This window comes from Papio anubis, chromosome 5 (genome assembly GCF_008728515.1).
Source record: "Papio anubis isolate 15944 chromosome 5, Panubis1.0, whole genome shotgun sequence".
Lineage (NCBI taxonomy): Eukaryota > Metazoa > Chordata > Mammalia > Primates > Cercopithecidae > Papio > Papio anubis.
The window spans coordinates 17,067,838-17,090,480 of NC_044980.1; the positions used below are offsets into that span (position 1 = coordinate 17,067,838).

Below are 22,643 nucleotides of genomic sequence, written 5' to 3' on the forward strand. Positions count from 1 at the left end.
TTATCATTTAGCTTTTAACTACATATCTGATTATTGCCTTGGTAAAGCTAATACATTTTAATGATTACATTAAAGACAGTTTTACAAAAGGATTCAAATACATAACATATTTTACTATTTTTAAAATCATAATTTTAATACATTTGATTCTTATTTTAATGGATATCATTTTCCTCACCCAAAATAAAGACAAAATTCCCACATTTAAAAATAGTTATTGGAAATATAGAAAATTAGACTTATGCCTTGGCTGACTCCAATTATTTTAAAGGTCTAATTGTTTTATAAGCCAAGTGGAATTTCATGTTAAAATTGTGAGTACAAAACAATTACTTATATAGACACATTAAGTTGAAATTATAAACTAATCTGCTACTGCAATGAGGAAAAGTGTCTTAAAAGCTACATAAACTAAAAACATAAAATATGAGAATTTTTCTTTAATACAGAATTATCACTATTCAAGATTTAATTACCTTTGCCATTAATACTTAATTTTAAAACTTTAAGAGTAAAACATGTTTAACCAGTAGTGAATCAGCAATACCATTTTAAGAGGATTTTAGAATCAGTTTTCAGGCTTAATTGTTTTTGGCTTAAATGCTCAGTTCACCTAGAAAATAGTCTGCAATAACACATATCAAGCTGTTTGACAGTAATTTCATCTGCAAAGGCAGTAGTATTGAGAGAGGAGAAATGAAAGGGGGATTTTTCACATTTACCCCATTTACTTGTAGGTTGTTTGATTTTTTAAAATAAACATGTTTTTATGTATGACAAGTAATTTCCTAAATTCCTCTTCACCATAGAAGACTTGGAATATGTACAATATGTTATCCCTTTAAAAAATGCTCAGTTGGCTTAGGTTGTGTGGCAACCAAATATTAGGACAAGATAGGAAATCTTGGAGTAGCAGATTTTATCCATGATTTTACCTGCCAGGTGAGCCAATTTTTAAAAATAGTTGGTCCATAAATGAGGAGCTCTCTTATCCCATCTCTCCCTTATTAAACGGAAACATTCCTAAACTTCTGATTTACTGGAATCCCCAAGTAGGTTTTTACAATTGCCACATGAGTTTTACATATTTTATTCCATTCGCTTATACTATTGTGACACTAATTCATCCTTTTAGAGATTACTTTTTGAGTGTTTACTATGTGGCCAGCATTGCTCTAGGAAGTTGAGAATATTGTTGAACAAGACAAAAATTCCTGCCTTGTAGAGCTTACACACTAACAAAAGGAAAGAAACACTGAATGGCAAGGATGCCAGGTAAATAAAAGGTTTAGTAGGTACACATAAGTAAATTATTTGATATGTTAGAAGGGGGTAAGTGTTAAAAAATAAAGAAAAATATTGAACAGAATATGGGATTGTGAGTGCTGTGGAGAAAGTGTTATTAGGATGCAAAAATTGTATAAGATGGTCAGGAAGGATCTCCTTAGAAGGTGTTATTTGAGAAAGAGATTGAAGTAATTAAAGAAGCTAGTCCAAGTGGTTATTAGGGGAAGAGTGGTCCAGGCAATGGGTACTGATAGAGCCAATGAGCTAGGGCTAAAGCATGCCTATTGCCTTTGATGAAAGCAATGATTGGTGTGGCCAGAAAGCTGTCAGCGGAAAGACGAATACAGAGGGCATTGTAGATGATTGTCAGGTCTATGATATTATGATTCAGGATATGAAGAACCATGGCTGGGTTGAGGAATGACACAATCTGGCTTAAGAATCCCTGTGGCTGCTGTATTGGGAATAGAATGTGGAATGGTTGGCAAGGAGAAATGAGAAAGATTTATTAGAAATCCATGGCAGTAATCCAAGAAAGAAAGAGTGGTTGCAAAGTCCAGGTTGAAAGCAGTAGATGTGGTGAGGATTATGGACATGTTTTTAAGATTAACCTACCAAATCTCCTGGCAGATTGAATGTGGGATGTGAGAGAAAGGAGAGTGTCAATATGGCACCAAGTGAATTATGAGAAAATGGAAAGATGGGATTGTTATCAGGTAGGATGGTGAATGAGCATCTAGAGTACAATCTAGTACTTGTTGAGAATGAGCTTCCTACAGGACATCCAAGGAATAATTCAAATCAATAGCTGTAGTGATGTTCAGAGCCCAATATGAAAACTTAGAATGTAGAAGAACAAAAATGATGGGAGGGATAGGGATCTTGGAGCAACTAACACAAAGAGAAATTGTGTCCGGTTATTGAGATGACTTTGGGTGACTCAATGTAGTTAACAGTGACGAGGCTAAGATAGGTAGAGATGAGGCAGGCTGGAATCTTGGAGCCCCTCTTGATCTGTGATGACAACAGTTGAAGGCTATACACTCAGTAAACTCTTCACCAGGTTTGGGGAGACCCAGTCTAACTTGAGTGTGAACTTTGTCTCTTGTGTGACCTGAACACTTCCACGGAAGGTGCAGCGATCCCACCTGTGACTCCTGTCGCTCCTGATGAGAGTGACCTGAGGCCTGGTGCAGTGGCAATTTGGTGCCTCTTCTTGACCCTAAATGATGGTCTCAGTACTGGGACTTTTACATTTAATTCACTTTCTTCAGTCCGTTTTCTATATCAGTGGTCTCCAAATTAGGGAGGGTAATGTCTAATTAATAAAATATATTAACTCTTCTATTTGTGTTAGTTTTATACAAAGCATTGTGTGGATTCAGGAAGTTCACAAAGATCACTCACATATTTTTTCCTCCTCTGATTTGCAACTACTTCTACCTTTTTTAGTTTACCATCTTACTATTTGTCAATCTTTTAGAGACAGAGTCTCATTCTGTCACCCAGGCTAGAATACAAATCAAAGCACACTTCATCCTCAAGCTCCTGGGCTTAAGCTGTTATCCTGCCTCATCCTGTCGAGTAGCTAGAACTACAAATGCACACCACCACATTTGGTTATTTTGTTGTTGTTGTTGTTAAGGGATGGGGTCTCGCTGTGTTGCCTAGGCTGGCTGGCCTTATAATTCTTGACCTCAAAGGATCTTCCCACTTTGTCCTCCCAAAGTGCTGGGATTACTGGCATGAGCCATTACACTCAGCTCCTATTTATCAATCTTTTGTCAGAATGGAGAAAGGAGCTCTTGAATAGCTTCCATACTAATTTTTTTTAAAGCTTCTAGTTTTAGTTTTGTGTTTTTTCCTCACTTCTATGAATTCCGACTGCCTCAGATTTTTTAGTCTTTTGGAACTTTGCAGCATAAATTAGGATGTTATAAAATGACTTTTCACACTTAGCTTTAGCTTAGCTTTAATTTCTTAAGTCATATATCCCTAGTCCTTGTACTTTTCAGCTTCCAACATTTTATTGCTGTGGTCTCCTCTCTATTTTTCTTTGTGGTTTAATGATACTCACATTACATTTTTACTGTTATTTATTGGGGTTTGGGGAGACAGCCAAAGTAGATGTGTATGTTAAATATGATAACTTTACCTGGAAGTATTTTATGTGTACTAAAGTTATTAATATTCATGGCATATAATGATATAACTTATACTTGAAAGCGCATATATTTTACTGATAGGTTGCACAAGACAAATTTTGGAGATCAATATTCACATTGGCCAGAATGTTCCTTCTAATTTAATAAATTATATTGATTGTAAATTGTGCCAGAGATTCTGCAGAGCTTGTAGATTTCCTATCAAACAAAACATGTTCGTGTGAAACATCAATTCCTCTATATTTGAGAGCAGACACAAATCTTTTTAAATAAAGAAGCTATTTAAATCTGGTGGGTGAGCATCAAGAACAGTGGGACATCTGTCCATTTAAATTATTGGAAAATTGAGTAATTCAAGACATCAAACACTCAGATGCTCTTATGCAGTAAAATATGTACAATCTAATGATGTGGCTTTAGTGATGAGAAAGGGTCAGGTGAAGTACTGATCCTGCATCGATTCCCAGTTGTAGAAATGTTGTAATACCCTAATTTCACAGATCTGCAATCTACCTTCAGCATAATAATGTCTATGACAATAGGGTGCCACTGGTACAGTGTCATAGAAACTGCTCACCTGGAAAGAATTCACGAAAACATTTAGGTCTGGGTATAGGAATCAGATCAATTTTTATTTTTGAGAGCTCTTTGGTAAAACTTAAATCTGATAGTTGAGACCACTATTTGCTTTAACTTTACATATGACTTTAAAGTGTGTGTGTGTGTGTGTGTTTTTTTACATACTATTGGATAACAGACTTTAGCTTTGATTATTGAGAAAGTTGGATTTTTTTTCTCCCTTTCAGGGATTAGAGGGTGTATATTATTTGGGGCTAAATTGTTACGCTATGACACAATGATTTTTTCTTTTTAAAATATTTGTTTAAATTTTGTAATAAAAAGAGAAATCAAATAAATCTTGATCTTGGTCATTTCCTGTGCCCCTTCATCCTGTGTTATATTAAGATGTAATGATATCTGAAGCATCCTCTTTCTGAAACCACCATTCATTATGTAATTACAGGTCTGCAAAGTACCAGCCTTAAGCCAGCATAAGGTATAAAATGAATGAGCCAAGACTCCGCCTGTGACATGTTACTGTACACCTCAAGAAGAACCCTGGCAGTATGTTAAAAAGTAAAATATTTTAATGCAATTTAGTTTAGACTGTGTTTCTTTCATTCTGCCTTCCTTTCTATCACATGTCCCTTCACGTAGGGTGGATCAGGTCCATTTGGGATTCAGGTAAGGGGAGGTAGAGACAGTGATACCATTGGTTTGTGTTCAGGGGGATATGACTGGGTGTGTCACAGTCATGTTCATGTATAGTTCAGTTGTCATCTATTTCAGCATTTCCTTTAGCACACAGCACTGGATATATATGAGTTGTAAAGAAACACATTTTGAAATGTACAGAAGCAGAAGCACGTCATTGGAAAATGTGTCTCATCATTGGATGTGTAAAACTGAAGTGCAAGATTTAGCTCTCACTGAGCTTGTTGAAACAGAGAACCTTTCCTTTAAAACCGGACTAAACAAAGCAGTAAATAAAATTATAAGCACACCACATTTTACTTTGTATGGAAATCATGTAAAACACATTTTATTGGAGTTCTCAGGGTTTTAGGATGCAAATGTGTGGCAGCTCTACAAATAGCAAGACCGTCTATGTGTGCAGTCATAAGCTTTATGTATCTCAACATATCAGATCCTAGTGGATCTGATGCAGTTTAGTCTGCTGAATTCTAATGGTTCAATATGAAACTGCAGGAAAAAATTGCCCCCAGCATAGCAAAATGGCCCACCGGTCTTACATATTTCATCATTAAGTCAATATATGCTGTCTACGAATGACTTTATTACACAAATATGTAGCTCAACCTCAAATAGTGACAATTTCATCTGACCGCACTGTTAAAAAATAATTTTCAAAAGAAATTTCAAATCGTGACTTCATGCAGATGGAAAAATGAATCCGTGTTAAGGATTTTATTTAACTCATTAATTAGGAAACTGGGAAGATGTTTAAGTAGCTGAAAGGGAAATCCAGAAAACATATTTAAAGATCAGGAATATGGAAATGAATGTGCAAATGGAAATAAAACTCTCCAGTCACAATGGGGGAGAGATGCTTTCTGTGTCTACAGACAAGAATTTGATTATTGCTATCAATTATTTATAGCCTACAGAGCTATAAAATATCAGAATCAGAATACGGTAACTCAGAAGGTGTGCTCTAGACAGGGGTGGACAAACCTTTTCTGTAAAGAGCTACGTAGTAAATATTTTAGACCTTGTGGGCCATATTGTCTTTGCCGTAACTACTCAACTCAACTACTGTGGAGCTGAAGCAACCATAAATAATATGGAAATACATTGTTGCGACTATGTTCAAATACCATTTTATTTACAAAAACAGATGATGGACCAGATGTGGCCAAAGGCTGTGGTTTGCCAACTTCTGCTCTAGACAATGTGCGGTGGTTCATTGATGCATGTCTTTCCTCTTATACTCTAAGTTCTAGGCTGAAGAATTCCTAATCATTGCTCAGATGTTCAAAGCTAGACTGCAACTTTGGGAGAGCACTAGTTCAGTTGTGATTCACACTTACTCTGAAATCTATTTTTTTTGAATTTGTGCATAAAGAAAAGGAATAAATTAGGATTCCTGCCTGAACATTTCAAATCTCAGGGGGACCATGGACTTGATGTTTTTCCTTTGGTCTTGCATTGCTCATCAAAATTCAATTATGTCTCAGGATTTTTCTCCCATAATTAATATACATACATACATACATACATATATATATATATGTATATATTCTCAGAGGCAAAAAAAGTTTTGAGTGCTGACCTTGTCTGGTTTCATTCATTTCTTCTTCTAGGTTTTGGTGTAGTAAAAAATTATGTGAGGGTTGTTACTTTTAGGAAGATTTTTAAAAAGAAAATTAACCATTATATTTTAGTGTCTTTGTCTGGAGGGTTTGTCTGAATTTTTCAGTTAGCGTTATTGAACAGAAGTCTCATTCTGTTGATTCTTTAAATACTTTAAATGTCCACTTAGTGTCACATAAAATAATAAAATGATCTTCACTGAATATTTTTCTGACTTTATATAGTCTCATTAACAATACTAAGACATATTATTTTGCTCATTCTTTTCTATTCTGAACCACTTCTTTTGGCTCTAGAAAACCTGGAATTAATATGCTTTGATAAAATAATTAAAGATGATACTACACTATTTGGAATATCTTAACACTGATTTCATAAATGATGAAGTGTGTTTAGATATTTAAAATACATTTTTATTCATTAATGTTGAGTAACTTTTAAAAAATGAATCTACTATATAAGAAATTTTATACATGTGTCTGACTACAGATGTAATCCTTTAGGGATAAGAATAGTGTTCTGTATCCCAAATTATAATTTTTTACTTCTACCAAACCACTCAAAGTAAGAAAAAAGGCAAAATTATGAGACCACATGTATGAGAGCGGTAAGGAAATCTATTTTAAATAAGCAAAAATTATAAATTACAAATAAATTTAAACATTTAAATATTTTAAATTAAAAGCATAGTCTCTATGACAAAATGTATGTTACACAAAATACAAAGATGAAACACAAACTAGGAGATGACATTGATAATTTATAGATACAAATTGTTAATTGATATATACCCAGAATCTAGAATGAATGGCAATTTAGAAAATATAGCCAATGCAATAGAAAAATTGGCAATAATATGAATTCCTCAATGCTGAAATTCTCATGGCTAATAATCCTGAATGGCCAATAAACTGATGATGAAGTTCCCAACCTTCTTATATGCTATCAAGGGAATTAAAACCAAAAAATTAAAATAAAAAATGAGAAATAACTTTGTACTCTTAAAAATGGTAAATATCACAAAACCCTTCTGTTTGTTAATTGTCCAGTCATATGGTACCACCTAAACCTATGTAGTGCAGAAATGCCTGGAAGGGAGAGAGACCAATGCATTTGTTGAATGGCACAAATGCTCTCAACACCATACATAACCAATTGGTAATGTCTGTTAAAGTCGAAGCTGTGCGTAAGTGATGACTTGGCATTTCAACTTCTAGGAATCAGTTGAAGATACTTTTGCACATGCACAAAAGGAGGCACAGAAAGAAAAGCTTTATTTTTTGTTTTATTTTTTATTATTTCAGTAGTTTTGGGTATCAGATGATGGTTGGTTACACGCATAAGTTCTTTAGTGGCGATTTCTGAGATGGTGATGCAACCATCACCCAGCCAGTGTGCACTGTACCCCTTGTGGAGTCTTTTATCCATCCTCTCTGTCCCACCTTTACCCTAGTATCCCCGGAGTCCATTATCTCATTCTTATGCATTTGTGTCCTCATAGCTTAGCTCCCACTTATAAGTGAGAACATACCATGTTTGCTTTTCCATTCCTGAGTGGCTTCATTTAGAGTAATGGTCTCCAACCCCATCCAGGTTGGTGTGAATGTAATTATTTTGTTCCTTTTTGTGGCTGAGTAGTATTCCGTTTTTTATATATATATATATATATGAATGTATAATAGGGATATATATGAATATATAATAGGGATATATATGAATATATAATGGGAATATATATACCATTTCTGTGATATAGATATACAGATATATAATATATATTCTGTGATATATATGATATACAGATATATATATATTTTTTATATATATATATATATATCTCTCTCTCTCTCTCTCTCTCTCTCACAGTTTCTTTATCCACTCATTAATTGATGGGCATTTAGGCTGGTTCCATATTTTTGCAATTGCAAATTGTGCTGCTATAAACATGCCTGTGCAAGTGTCTTTTTCATGTAATGACTTCTTTTCCTCTGGGTAGATACCCAGGAGTGGGATTGCTGGATCAAGTGGTAGTTCTTTTTTTTACTTCTTTAAGGAGCCTTCATACTGTTTTCCATAGTGGTTGTACTAGTTTACATTCCCACCAGCAGTGTAAAAGTGTTCCATTTTCACCACATTCACACCAACATCTGTTATTTTTTGATTTTTAATTATTACTATTCTTGTAGGAGTAAGGTGGTATCACATTGTGGTTTTGATTTCTCTGATCACTAGTGATGTTGAGCATTTTTTCATGATTTTTGGCCATTTGTATATATTCTTTTGAGAATTGTCTATTTATGTTCTTAACCCACCTTTTGATGGGATTGTTTGTTTTTTTCTTGTTGATTTGTTAGAGTTCCTTGTAGATTCTGGATATTAGTCCTTTGTTAGATGCATAGATTGTGAAGATTTTCTCCCACTCTGTGGGTTGTCTGTTTACTCTGCTGATTATTTCTTTTGCTGTGCAGATGTTTTTTAGTTTAATTAATTCCTGTCTATTTGTCTTTATTTTTCTTGCATTTGCTTTTGATTTCTTGGTCATGAACTCTGCCTAAGCCAATGTCTAGAAGAGTTTTTCTGATGTTATCTTCCAGAATTTTTACGGTTTAATGTCTTAGATTTAATTCTTTGATCTGTCTTAAGTTGATTTTGTATAGGGTGAAAGATGAGGATCCAGTTGCATTCTCCTATATGTGGCTTGCCAATTATCCCAGCATCGTTTGTTGAATAAGGTATCCTTTTCTCACTTTATGTTTTTGTTTGCTTTGTTGAAGATCAGTTGGCTGTAAGTATGTGGCTTTATTTCTGGGTTCTCTCCCCTTTCCCCTTGGGATGGGGCTTCCTGAGAGCTGACTGCAGTGATTTTTATTGCTTTTCTGGGTCTAGCCACCCAGCAGGGCTACCAGGTTCTGGGTTGGTGCTGGGAATTGTCTGTAAATAGTCCTGTGATGCGATTCATCTTCAGATCTCCCAGCCATGGATAACAGCGCCTGCTCTGTTGGAGGTGGCAGGGGAGTGAGGTAGACTCTGTGAAAGTCCCTGGTTGTAGTTTTTTTTTTGGTGCACAGGTTTTATTGAATGCTGGTTATGCTAGCAGTGACGTTGTCACGTGGACAGACTCAGGCCCTCTGGTTAGCCAGAATGTTGCAGGTGGTGGAATTAGCTGTTGTTTTCTCCTTCTATGGAGCAGGATTGTTCTGTTGTAACTTGGCCTACAGCCAGGTGGCACTTTCAAGAGATCACCAGCTGTGGTAACAGAAGAGGGATATAAGCTTGCCCTAAGTTGGCCAGGTATTCACATTTCTCGGGCAATGGGTGGGGCCATAGAGCTCCAAGGAATTTATGTCTTTTGTCTTTGGCTACAGTGCAGGTAGCGAAAGACCAGCAGGTGGAGACAGGATTAGGCGTGTCTGAGCTATGGCTCTGTTTGGGTGGGGCTTGCTGTGGTCACTGTTGGGGGTAGAGGGTGGTTCTCAGGACAATGGAGTTATATTCCAAAGGGGATTATGGCTGTCTCTGTTGTCTCATACAGGTTGCCAGGGAAGCCAGAAGTGATAAGCTTCACCCAGCTCCTATGCAGCCAGCAGAGGCAGTCTCACTCCCGCTCTGCCCCACCAACAGCGCTGAGTTTATATCCAGGCAGCTGGTCTGTAGTACTGAGATCTTTTCCTGGGCTACAGGCCTCCCTGCTGAGAAAGCAAGCAGGGTTTTCAGGCCTTGTCCCTCTCTACCTACCTACCTATAGCATCAGCTGTGGCTTCTGTGCTTGTATCCACACTTCCTGTTCACCCCCTAGATTCTACTCAGGCAAAATTATGCTCAGTCAGAATTATTACAACATTCAACTAGAAGCTTCTTTCACCCTGTAGCCCCTCTCCAATTCTGTGGGCTGCCTTCACCAAGGACCCCTGTGAGATAAAGTCAGGGATGGCTTCCCTGGGTTTGAGCTGGAGACAAGGAATGCCTACAGGGCTCTCTATCCCTTCCTCCCTCCCTCCCTCCCTCCCTCCCTCCCTCCCTCCCTTCCTTCCTTCCTTCCTTCCTTCCTTCCTTCCTTCCTTCCTTCCTTCCTTCCTTCCTTCCTTCCTTCCTCTTTCTTTCTTTCTTTCTTTCTTTCTTTCTTTCTTTCTTTCTTTCTTTCTTTCTTTCTTTCTTTCCTTTCTTTCTTTTCTTTCTCTCTCTGTCTTTCTCTTTCTTTCTTTCTTTCTTTCTTTCTTTCTTTCTTTCTTTCTTTCTTTCTTTCTTTCTTTCTCTCTCTCCTCTCTCTCTCTCTCTCTCTCTCTTTCTTCTTTCTTTCTTTCTTTCTTTCTTTCTTTCTTTTCTTTCTTCCTCCTCCTTCCTTTTCTTTCCTCTTTCTCTTTCTTCTTTTTTGACAGATCTTGCTCTGTCACTGAGACCTCGGGTCACAGTGGCAGTCAGCTCACTGCAACCTCTGCCTCCCAGGTTCAAGTGATTCTTGTGCCTCAGCCTCCTGAGTAGTTGAGATTATAGGCACCCACCACCACGTCTGGCTAACTTTGTACTTTTAGTAGATACTGGGTTTCACCATGTTGGCTAGGCTGGTTTCAAACTCCTGACCTCAGGTGATCCACCCACCTCAGCCTCCCAAAATGCTGGGATTACAGGTGTGAGCCACTGTGCCTGGGTCCCACTATTTCTTCTACTTTTATATTTCTCTTAGCTCCCTAAATCCATTTCAACTCTAGGTAAGGTTAAATCTTTCACCCATGATCTGTCAGAATACTCAGTGGGGATGTATGTTCAGAGGCAGACTTTTGCTCCTCTCGCACTTTGGGAACTCACAGTTTTTTGGCTCTTCATGGAGTTTGCAGCAGCACAGCCCTTCTTTCAAAGCCTCTGAATTCTTTCAGTTTCCCTGGTATGTTCCTGAAGTGGTTCTTTGATATGGTTTGGCTGTGTCCCCAACCAAATCTCATCTTGAATTTCCATGTGTTGTGGGAGGGACCCAATGGGAAGTAATTGAATCATGGGGGCAGGTCTTTCTCATGCTGTTCTCGTGATAGTGAATAAGTCTCATGAGATCCGATGGTTTTAAAAAGAGGTGTTCCCCTGCACAATTTCTCTTATTTTTTGTCTGTCACCATCCACATAAGATGTGACTTGCTCCTCATTGCCTTCTGCTATGATTGTGAGGCCTCCCCAGCCATGTGAAACTGTAAGTCCAATTAAACTTCTTTCTTTTGTAAATTGCTCAGTCTTGGGTATGTCTTTATCAGCACCATGAAAACAAATTAATACAATAAATTGGAACAAGTAGAGTGTGGTGCTGCTGAAAAGATACCTGAAAATGTGGAAGTGACTTTGGAACTGGGTAACAGGCAGAGGTTGAAACAGTTTGGAGGGCTCAGAAGAAAACAGGAAAATGTGGGAAAGTTTGGAACATCTTAGAGATTTGTTGAATTGCTTTGAGCAAAATGCTGATAATGATATGAACAATGAAATCCAGGAAGAGGTTGTCTCTGATGGAGTTGAGGAACTTGTGGGGAACTGGAGCAAAAGTGACTCTTTTTATGTTTTAGCAAATAGACTGGTGGCATTTTGCTCCTGCCCTAGAGATTTGTGGAACTTTGAACTTGAGAGAGATGATTTAGGGTACCTTGCAGAAGAAATTTCTAAGTAGCAAAGCATTCAAGGGGTGACTTGGGTGCTGTTAAAGGTATTCAGTTTTATAAGGGAAGCAGAGCATAAAAGTTCAAAAAACTTGCAGCCTGACAATGTGATAGAAAAGAAAATCCCATTTTCTGAGGAGAAATTCAAGCCAGCTGCAGAAACTTGCATAAGTAACGAAGAGCCAAATGTTAACCCCCAAGACAGTGAGGAAAATGTCTCCAGGGCATGTCAGAGGTCTTCATGGCAGCCCCTCCCATGAGAAGCCTGGAGGCCTAGAAGGAAAAAATGGTTTTGTGGGCCAGGCCCAGGGTCCTCATGCTGTGTGCAGTCTAGGGACTTGGTGCCCTGCATCCCAGTCACTCCAGCTGTGCCTAAAAGGGGCCAAGGTACAGCTTGGACTGTGGCTTCAGAAGGTGCAAGCCTCAAGCCCTGGCAGCTTCCACATGGTGTTGAGCATGTGAGTGCACAGAAGTCAATAATTGAGGTTTGGGAGCCTAGATTTTGGAAGATGTATGGAAATGTCTGGATGCCCAGGCAGAAGTTTGCTGTAGGGGCAGGGTCCTCATGGAGAACCTCTCCTAGGGCAGTGCAGAAGGGAAATGTGAGGTGGGAACCCCCACACATAGTCCCTACTGGGGCACTGTCTAGTGGAGCTGTGAGGAAGAGGACCACCATCCTCCAGACCCCAGAATGGTAGATCCACTGACAGCTTGCATCATGTGCCTGGAAAAGCAAAAGACACTCAATGCCAGCCTGTGAAGACAGCCAGGAGGGAGTCTTTACCCTGCAAAGCCACAGAGGTGGAGCCTCCCAAGACCATGGGAATCTACTTGTTGCATCAGCACGACCCGAATGTGAGACATGGAGTCAAAGGAGATCATTTTGGAGCTTTAAGATTTGACTGTCCCACTGGATTTCGGACATGCACTGGGCCTGTAGCCCCTTTGTTTTGGTCAAATTTTCCCATTTGGAATGACTGTATTAACTCAATGCCTATACCCTCATTGCATCTAGGAAGTAACTAAGTTGCTTTAGATTTTAAAGGCTCATAGGCAGAAGTGTTTTGCCTTATCTCGGTTGAGACTTTGAGCCATGGACTCTTGAGTTAATGCTGAAATTAGTTAAGACTTTGGGGGACTGTTAGGAAAGCATGATTGCTTTTGAAAGGTGATGACATGAGGTTTGGGAGGGGCCAGGGGTGGCATGATGTGGTTTGGCTGTGTCCCCACTCAAATATCATCTTGAATTCTCACGTGTTGTGGGAGGGACTTGGTGGAAGGTAATTGAATCATGGGGTCAAGTGTTTCCTGTGCTGTTCTTGTGATAGTGAATAAGTCTTATGAGATCTGATAGTTTTAAAAAGAAGGGTTCCCCTGCACAAGCTCTCTCATTTTTTTGTCTACTGCCATCCATGTTAAGATGTGACTTGCTCCTCCTGGCTTTCTGCTATGATTATGAGGCCTCCCCTGACACGTGGAACTTAAATCCAATTAAACCTCTTTCTTTTATAAATTGATCAGTCTTGGGTACATCTTTATTAGCACCATGAAAACAAACTAATACATTCTTGGAGCAAAAGTTCAACATGTGAGTCTCCACACACTGTTCTGTCAAAGTGGAAGCTGCACGTTAGTCCTGTCTCCTATCCATTTTCTTCTCTCAAGAAAAGTGTTTTAGTAGCATTGCTTGCAGTAGAGAAACATGTCTATCAAAGGCAGGAGAGATAAAGTTGTTTTGGTGTATCATAAAATGGAATATTTTTTAGCCATTATGATGCATAATCTAGCAATCGATATATCAATTTATATAATTCTTCAGAATATATAACAAATGAAAAACAAACTAGTTGCACAATGTTATATAAAATGATCTCTTTTAAAAAACCTTGTAAAATACCAAAACAGGAATATGCAATATTTAAAAATATCTATATATTATAGATTTATATGTATATTATATTTATAGTTAACACCATGCAAGCATTGACAGCAAGTGTATATGGTATCTTTAGGAAGATGCATTATCTCTGTGGAGAAAGGAGGGTTTGCGTTTGATATGGTCGTGGACTACAAGGAAGGCATTCCTTATGTTACATTTTCTCCAAAGTGATTTAAAAGAGATAAGGCAAAATATGCAATATGGATAGTTTGTATGTGGGCATTTGGTATGAGACTCTGTTAACTTTCTGTTTATCATTTTTTCCTAAGAAAAAAAATAGAATAAGAGACAAGTCATGTATTGGATGAAGAGGGTGGAAAGAGTGGTCCGGCCGAGACTGAAGTGTCCTGCCACGCATGAAGCTTTGTAAATTATCCTACGTATTTGAAACCTGACTTCCACACCTAGCCATATTTCACAAAGATATCAAAGTTTTAAATTACAATTGACTAAAATTGATGCTCAGGAAGATGACATATGTTCCTATTTCTTCCAGTTTCTTCAGTCACTCTAGATTGGATTTGACTTGATTTGAGCATGTGCTTGGACCCCCAATGATCTCTCTTCTTCTGAACTCTTGTGATAGTTTCTAGATGAGGCAACTGTTGTGACAAAAATTCCACTACCTTATGCAATCGCTTTGAACAGTTTTGTGAGTATTATCTGTGCCTGCCCTGTGGATGCAAGCTCCTGAAGCTGTAAATATGCTCTAATCTACTTATATAAATGCTTACCACAGTGCTAAATTGATGAACAAATCCTCTTAATATGTCTTATGGCATTCAGAGGTTTTATGTTATCATCATGCTCATTGGTAGAAAATAGCTTGTGTGTGTATGTGTCTGTATGGATGTGTGCATGTGTGTGCAAACACTTGAAGTAGATCAGGATAGAAATACTTAAAAGGCCATTTGCTCTTTTAAGTTAGAGAATGACAGAAGTACCTAGCAAATGATTATATGTGTGTGCCTTGTGGACATATCTGTTATAACACAATATGTGTGTTTCTGAAAAAAACAAAAACAAAAACAAACCCTTATATTCTGCAGAATCATTGGATCACAATTAAAGAGGATAAGAGGATTATGCTGAACATAGGGTCATAGGTGGGCCACTAAAATCATGCAGCTTTGTAACTAATCTACTAACACAAATACTCCTAATAAAAATACTAGCAAAGCTAATAATATATTAACTTTCTAATGAATATGTAAATACTTCAATACATTTTGAACTTTACCTTAAACAAAAGAAACAAAGTCAGTATAGCAGTAGCTTGATAGAAAGATAGAGATTACTGAGTTGTGGAGAAAAAGGGAAAATGGGCAGAGATCAAGGAAATTCATGCCACAACCTTTCCAAGACAGAGACCATGGCTCGGTTGAGTTCAAGTAAAAGACATGGGGTGAGTGGGAGTCACAGAGCGAACGAGATTTTTTCCATGGGTGCGTCCAACAGCGGGTGACTGCTTTGAGTTTGGTTGCTATTTCACAGGGGCACAACGTATGGTTAACTTGCTTTATTAATTTTATGTCTTTTGTTATCAAAGTACTTTAAGACCTTCTTATTATGATTTTCTCTTCTTTCTTAATGATGGATGCTATTACAGTTTTTTTCCGCGATATCTGAGCTTTAAGGAATTTAGCTTTTATATAACGCATAGTGACTCAGCATATGTACTTCTGTGTGGCTACCATAAGGTAATGCATTGTCATCTTTGTCTTGATAAAATTAACGTAATAAGAATTTTACATATCATTATGTATTTATATTTTTGTGAATAAGTATGGATTTTGTAAATAATATCTATTTTAGATAGTAAAACTAGGTGAGTGCTATGCTAATATTTATATAACAAATTTGGAAGACAACAGGATTGTAAAGTGGCTTTGATAAGTAAACATTAAATTTATTTTCTATTTGATATAAAATTGTGTTTCTAATTACTTTCTTAGGAAAGAGGTTATTATTCATTAAGAATCATCAAATGCATTTTATCCAAAACTCTTAGACTGACAGGATAATGGATTTCTGCTAATATGGTGATTGATGGTTGATGCTAAGCTTGAATATTTTTCCCCAAAGTTATACTATAGAAACTCATCTTTGGATAATAATCAGCCATAGCTATAAAAGATTTTCACTGAATAATTTGTGTTGCTCCACATTGCACCCTAAGGCATTGAACTGATTACAGAAAGGTAAATTACCTTTATGCCATTTTCTTCCTATGTGGGTGGCAAGTACAAACATTGAATTCTATCTTGAATTAGATAATTCTTTCTTAGTCTAACACTGTATAAAGACTTCTTTTTCAATATTCTTTACTAAAAGTGTTCCTTAAAATTATAACCAGATGTCTAAAAATAAAAATGAATACATTCAGGCAGAAACTGCTACTCAGCTATCTTTATCTCCTATAACTCATTTTTAAATAAAAAGATTTTAATAATCTGTGATCACATAACCATTTAACAAAATTAGCATGTATTTTGGCCTCAGATTTTCTGATTTTCTATTTTCTCTGAATAAGTGTTATGAATCATGTTACTCTAAAGTGTGCTAATTAAGAAGAATCTAATTTTTCTGACCTAGTTATGAAACACTTCAGACTTTAGAATTTTAAGATCAGTACCATATTTTTCAACTTGACTATGAAAAAGCCTCAAATCTCCTTTGAAATGATTGAGTATTGAAGTAATAGGAAGTGTAGATTATGATAATGTCTAAAATAAAAGTGAGGCAATAATTTTAATTAAGGAAAACTACAGTCAAAACATATGTATGTTCTGCGATCCTTTTCTTTTTCAAAATGTTGGTATATAATGCCTTTAAAATATATTCTAAAGCATTAAAATAAATTAGAAAACTTAAAATCAGTTTTCTTTATTTTGTAGTTAGTTGGATTTATCAAAATATCACTCTTTTCAGTGATCATGGTAAGTTGCATTTTCAGAAAATACTTTTGACTGTGATTTATATTCAAAAGATTATTGTCACTCCTTTCACTTGCTGTAATGGCTAAAAAGAAATAGGCTGTAAAGATCAAGTGTTGGTGAAAATGTGGAACAATTGGGAATCCCATACATTAAGGCTGGACGTGTAGAATGGTACCACCAGATGGAAGAGTTGAGAAGTGTTTTAATAAATTTATTCCTACGCCTACCTTATGACACAGCAATTTTACTCCTAGTTTCTTACCCAAGAAAAATTAAAACTTTGGATACAAAAAGGCGTGTACAAAAATCTTCATACCATCTTTATTTTATAATAACATAAACTGAATACAACCCAACAAGATATCCTTAGTTGAATGGGTTAATGAATTATGCAATATGCATACTCAGTAATGAAAGGGTACAAACTGTTGATATACACAACAGTCAACAGTGGTTATGAATGCTGAAACATTACCTGAAGTTAAAAAAAAATGCACGTTTATGAATTTGTAGCACAGATAAATGAAATGATGAGGACAGAAACCAGATCCATCCTTTTTTGGAGGAATTAGGTAATACACTGGAGGGGAGCATGAAGAAACTTTAGAGAGTAATGAAATTGTTTTTATCTTAAAGTGGTATACATATGTATGAACACAATTATCAAAATTCAACAAACTGTGTACTTAAAATTAGTACATATTATTGTATATAAATTGAGTGTAATAAAAATAGTAGTAAAACAGTAAAAGCATAAAAAAATGCCCATTATTTGAAGGACTGGCTAATATTACATTTAAAAGAACTGCTAGGCCGGATGCAGTGGCTCATGCCTGTAGTCCCAGCAATTTGGAAGGCTGAGGCGGGCAGATCACCTGAGGTCAGGAGTTTGAGAACAGCCTGGCCAATATGGTGAAACTCCATCTCTACTAAAAATACAAAAAAATTAGCCTTGCATGGTGGCCAGCACCTGTATCCCAGCTACTCGGGAGGCTGAGGCAGGAGAACCACTTGAACCTGGGGGGTGGAGGTTGCAGTCAGCTGAGATTGTGCCACTGCACTCCAGCCTGGATGACAAGAATAGACTCCAGCTCAAAAAGGAAAACAAGAAGAAGAAGGAGAAGGAGAAGGAGAAGGAGGAGAAGAAGAAGAACTGCTAGTGTTATACAGAAAGATCCATTTTGCATCAAAAGCATGATTATAGTGACAATACAATTGAGTATCTAGGGCACTTTTGAGAGTGAAAGGGAAACTATTAATACGATACATTTGGTCAAAAGGACTAAATCAGTGCTTTTCTAGAATAATCAAAGAGTTTTGTTACCCCAGTGTTGACTGTTTCCCCAAAATGTTGGTGTTAACTCCAGAACAACTGCTTGTAGAGGTATATTCACTGTGTATATATATACATATATGTGTGTGTGTGTGTGCTCACTCGTTTCCTTCAGGCCTTCTTCAGTCATTTGCTCACTGAATCAAGTTAGTAAAGCTGCTGATGATTTGTATCTGTGTGAAGTTCAAGGGCAGCTGACAATTTCCAGGAGCTATCTGCTACCATGCAGGCGGGTAAATCCTCAGGATCCACAACTGATAATGAGTTGCGAATCAGACGTGCTGGGTGATGTCTGCAAACCCTGTGGTTCTGTTACTGAAATAACGGAACCAGTTTTACTCTGTGTCTCATCCACACCTTTGTATTTGATCTTGCAGACTTGTTAGATCGCTTGTTCACACCCAAGACTTTCCCAGAAGACATACAAAATTACCTTACAAGTGGAAGTTGTTGCCTATACAATGGGATTTGTCTCTCAAAGACTAGTACATGTTACTGTTTCTCCCATAGTCAGACTAACGTAGACTTATTTACAGGGAAGAGTGGGTATACTAAGAATTACAAGCAAATTTGAAGTAGGAAAGGCATTCTGGAGAAGGCAATATTTCAACTGAGATTTTAAGCATAGTAGGCATTATATAGGCAAAGAAAAATAGAAACAAGGTCCAGGCAAATAAAACAGCATGAAATGTGCTGAAGTTTCAAACAGTATGAAAAATTCAATAATGTACAAGAAGATGGGTATTGCTACAGAGAGCAGCATGTGAGGGGAGAGGAAGTGGGGAAAGTAATGAGAAAGAAGTTTCCTATACTCAATTTTCTCTCTTGTATTGTGGGTATGCTATAGGGCCCCTAGTCTAAAGTACATAATTAAATATATAGACAAAGAAAACACGGCAAGCATCGAGTTTCTCATTATTCTTAAAGAAAATTCCAAGCATAGCATGTTTCTTATTTAGCACAATGTTATTGTAATTTGTGCAAACAGTATACATCTTTAAATGTTTTCGCATTGTTAATGAATTCAAACATATACCATAGAAAGTAAGATGAGCTTGTGTTTCAATATATTTGAGTAGTATTTATTAACACTCATGTATCGGTTAGCTTTTGCTGGGTAACAAACCATTGTAAAACACGGTGGCTTGAAACAGCAATCATTTATTATTGCTCATAAGTCTGTAGTTGGCCGAGTCCATTCAAGCATCTGTAGTCCACTGTGGGTGGATAGATGTTGCTGCAAATCCCATCTATGTTCTGCATGCTTGAGATCAATTGGCTGTCAGTTGGTCCAGAATGGTTTGTTTTCTCCCCATAGTCTCTCACCACTTAGCAAGCTGGCCTGAGTCCTTATAAAGAAGGAAAATATGATGGGCCTTGAAAATTGAAAGCAGATGAGAATGGAGACTAGCATTCCAAGACTCAGCAATACTCAGAACAAAGGTCAGACTATGCATGGAAAGTTAGAAGATATAATAAAGAAAAGAGCTCAACTGAAGCAAAGGGATATGTATTAGTCATCTACTGCCAAAATAATGCCACATAGGATACTGCCAAAACCTCAGTGGCTTATGAGCACAAGTATTTATTGACTGTGGTTTGACTGATGGGGGCTTGGCTTGACTGCATGATTCTGATCCAAACAATTATCATCTGCAATTGGCTCTAGGCTGTGGATTTTAGATGAGCTCCATATTTATTCATTCTGGGACTCAGGTTAAAGGAGCATCCAGTACCAGGGTGAGCTCTTCTCATGGTGGAACACTATAGTTTAAAATTCAAGCCAAACCACATATCACACTCAGAGTTTCTGCTTGTATCACATCTCCTAATTTTCAACTGGCCAAGTTAATCACAAGGCCACACTCACTATCAACAGAGCAGGGACATACACTCCACCTACCCTGAGAAAGTGGCTATTTAATAAACAATAATCAAAGAAACCAAAGGGTATATTTGGTGAGATAAAGGAGAAATGAGGACATAAGATAGAAATCAAATAGCCATATGATTTAAGTTGAATAATTAGGTTAAAATCCTACGAGGGGAAGCACCTGGAATTTTCCAAGATGGCCACACCAATATCCCCTATTCCTCATGCTCCTGTGGAGGTATAATGTGACATTGATACTCTTCCATTAAGAGCTAACGTCTGTATCTGCTCTCGATTGTGGATCCATCGAGACTGGTTTACCAAAAGTGTACAATGAAAGTGACACTATGTTATTTTCAAGCATGGGTTATCAAAGGTCACGTGGCTTCCCCCTGCTTCCCTGGAACAGTCACACTGGAGCCCTTAGCAGCCGTGAAGCCATCTGACTGTACCAAGCCTATGAAGCCGGGAAGAAGCGCAAATCTGCACAGGTAGAAGGACCACATGGAGAAGCTCTGATACAGCATGAAGGGAGAGGAATGCCTCACTCGCCCCCAGCTGTTTCAGTTCCACTATTCCAACTGCAGCCTCCCTCTGACTGCAACCTCATGGAAGGTTGCATGCCGGGACTACCCAGGAAGCGCCTTCTAGATTCCTGACCCTCAGAAACTGTGCGAAATAATGAGGATTGTTTGAAGTCACTTGGTTTTGAGATGATTTGCTATGACACAATATATAACTAGAAATATATCTATAGCAGGGCATAAATATTAGGGAGATAAATTTGACCTGTTTAACAAGAAAGAAAGAGCAACAAAGTTTTGCTGGGCAAAGAATAGCAGGATACAGGCAGTATTTCAGAGCGCTCAGGCAAAGGACAGCATGAGATCACCTGAGGACAAGGGTACCTGGCAGCAGGGAAATGATCTCAGAGTGTTACTGACAGCAAATGCACATGCTTTGGCAATTCATATTTTAGAAAAGTTAAATGTGTCAGTTTTGGGGAACTTATGTATATTTTATAGATCTTGACCTCTTTTTTTTTTTTGAGACAGAGTCTTGCTGTGTCCCCCAGACTGGAGTGCAGTGGCGTGATCTCAGCTCACTGCAACCTCTGCCTCCCGGGTTCAAGTGATTCTTCTGCCTCATCCTCCTGAGTAGCTGGGACTACAGGCACATCCCACCATGTCTGGCTAATGTTTGTATTTTCTTTCTTTTTTTTTTTTTGAGATGGAGTCTCGCTCTGTCGCCAGGCTGGAGTGCAGTGGCAAGATCTCGGCTCACTGCAAGCTCCGCCTCCCTGATCCACGCCATTCTTCTGACTCAGCCTCCCAAGTAGCTGGGACTACAGGTACCTGCCACCACGCCCAGCTAATTTTTTGTATTTTTAGCAGAGACTGGGTTTCACCATGTTAGCCACGATGGTCTCGATCTCCTGACCTCGTGATCCACCCGCCTTGGCCTCCCAAAGTGCTGGGATTACAGGCGTGAGCCACCGGGCCCGGCCAATGTTTGTATCTTTAGTAGAGACGGAGTTTCACCATGTTGGTCAGGCTGGTCTCGAACTCCTGACCTCATGATCCACCCACCTCAGCCTCCCAAAGTGCTGGGATTACAGGTGTGAGCTACCACAACCAGCCAGATCTTGACCTCTTAAGTGAATACACTATTGAGTCATTTTATGAAAAATATGTTTATCTCCTAGTAAATCTGTTTGTTAAATGTGGGTTTTTATTAATTGGTTCAATGGCCTTACTTATTAGTCACTTTTTATTCATTTTTTAAAAAGTCTCCATTTAAAACTGCTATTGTGTGGAAACCAAGAGATTTTATTTGCATCCCATTATAAACAATAAGCTAACATTGGGCTTTTTCCTAAAAATGATTTAAAACCACAAGATTTAGTATACATTTCAGCAATTAGTACATTTCATGACATAGTACCCTTAAGTCCAACATCATTAGCTCATCTGTTCTGCAATGTAGGGAAACTTTGAGTCATATTTATATTGTTGCTGATGCTTCATAGCCATCTCAGACTGTGAAGCATGTGATTTGTGACATGTGTAGCCTGTGTGTCAGTTGTTTTCTCTGCCATTGAAGATCATCTCCTTCTATCACATTAGAAAAGCAGGAGGGGTTGTCTCATAGCTACCCTTGTCATGTCCGGTATACAACTGCTCCCAAACATGATGTGACCTTTCGCTCTGTGCCTGCTTCACCGTGAACCCTCAACTCACTTCATTGATGTCCACCAAGTGGAACTGCTTGACCCTTCAGTTCATGCCATTTCCTGCATTCAAGGCCAGCTGACAGGTATATGTGGGGTGGGCCATTCATCCCTTTGTTGCTTGGTGCTTTCATTTTCTACAATTCTATGGCTGAAAGTTCTAGAAAGTATGCATCAGATATTACTTAATGGGACTTAAGGGAAATTTTAAACTACAATGGAAAAATTTTGAAATACACACCAAATATTTGATTCCTAGTGCTCAAAATGCACTCTAGAACGTAAACATTTTTATGTTTGAGTGTTCTGGAATGCCCACCCTGGTCCTGTCACTGTGCCTCCTTTAGAGAGA

At 37.8% G+C, this 22,643-nt stretch overlaps 1 long non-coding RNA gene across 7 annotated transcripts in view; it reads left to right on the forward strand.

Moving 5' to 3' along the window:
* LOC116274875 overlaps positions 1–17,627 on the forward strand; it is a 70,666-nt gene extending 53,039 nt beyond the window's left edge. For 5 of the 7 annotated variants that reach the window (XR_004183664.1, XR_004183660.1, XR_004183666.1 and 2 more), the window contains 2 exons: positions 4,477–4,577; positions 14,186–17,627. This is a non-coding gene — a long non-coding RNA (uncharacterized LOC116274875). The other 2 variants (XR_004183661.1, XR_004183665.1) reach the window with 2 other exon arrangements.
* Positions 17,628–22,643: the final 5,016 nt, after the last annotated feature.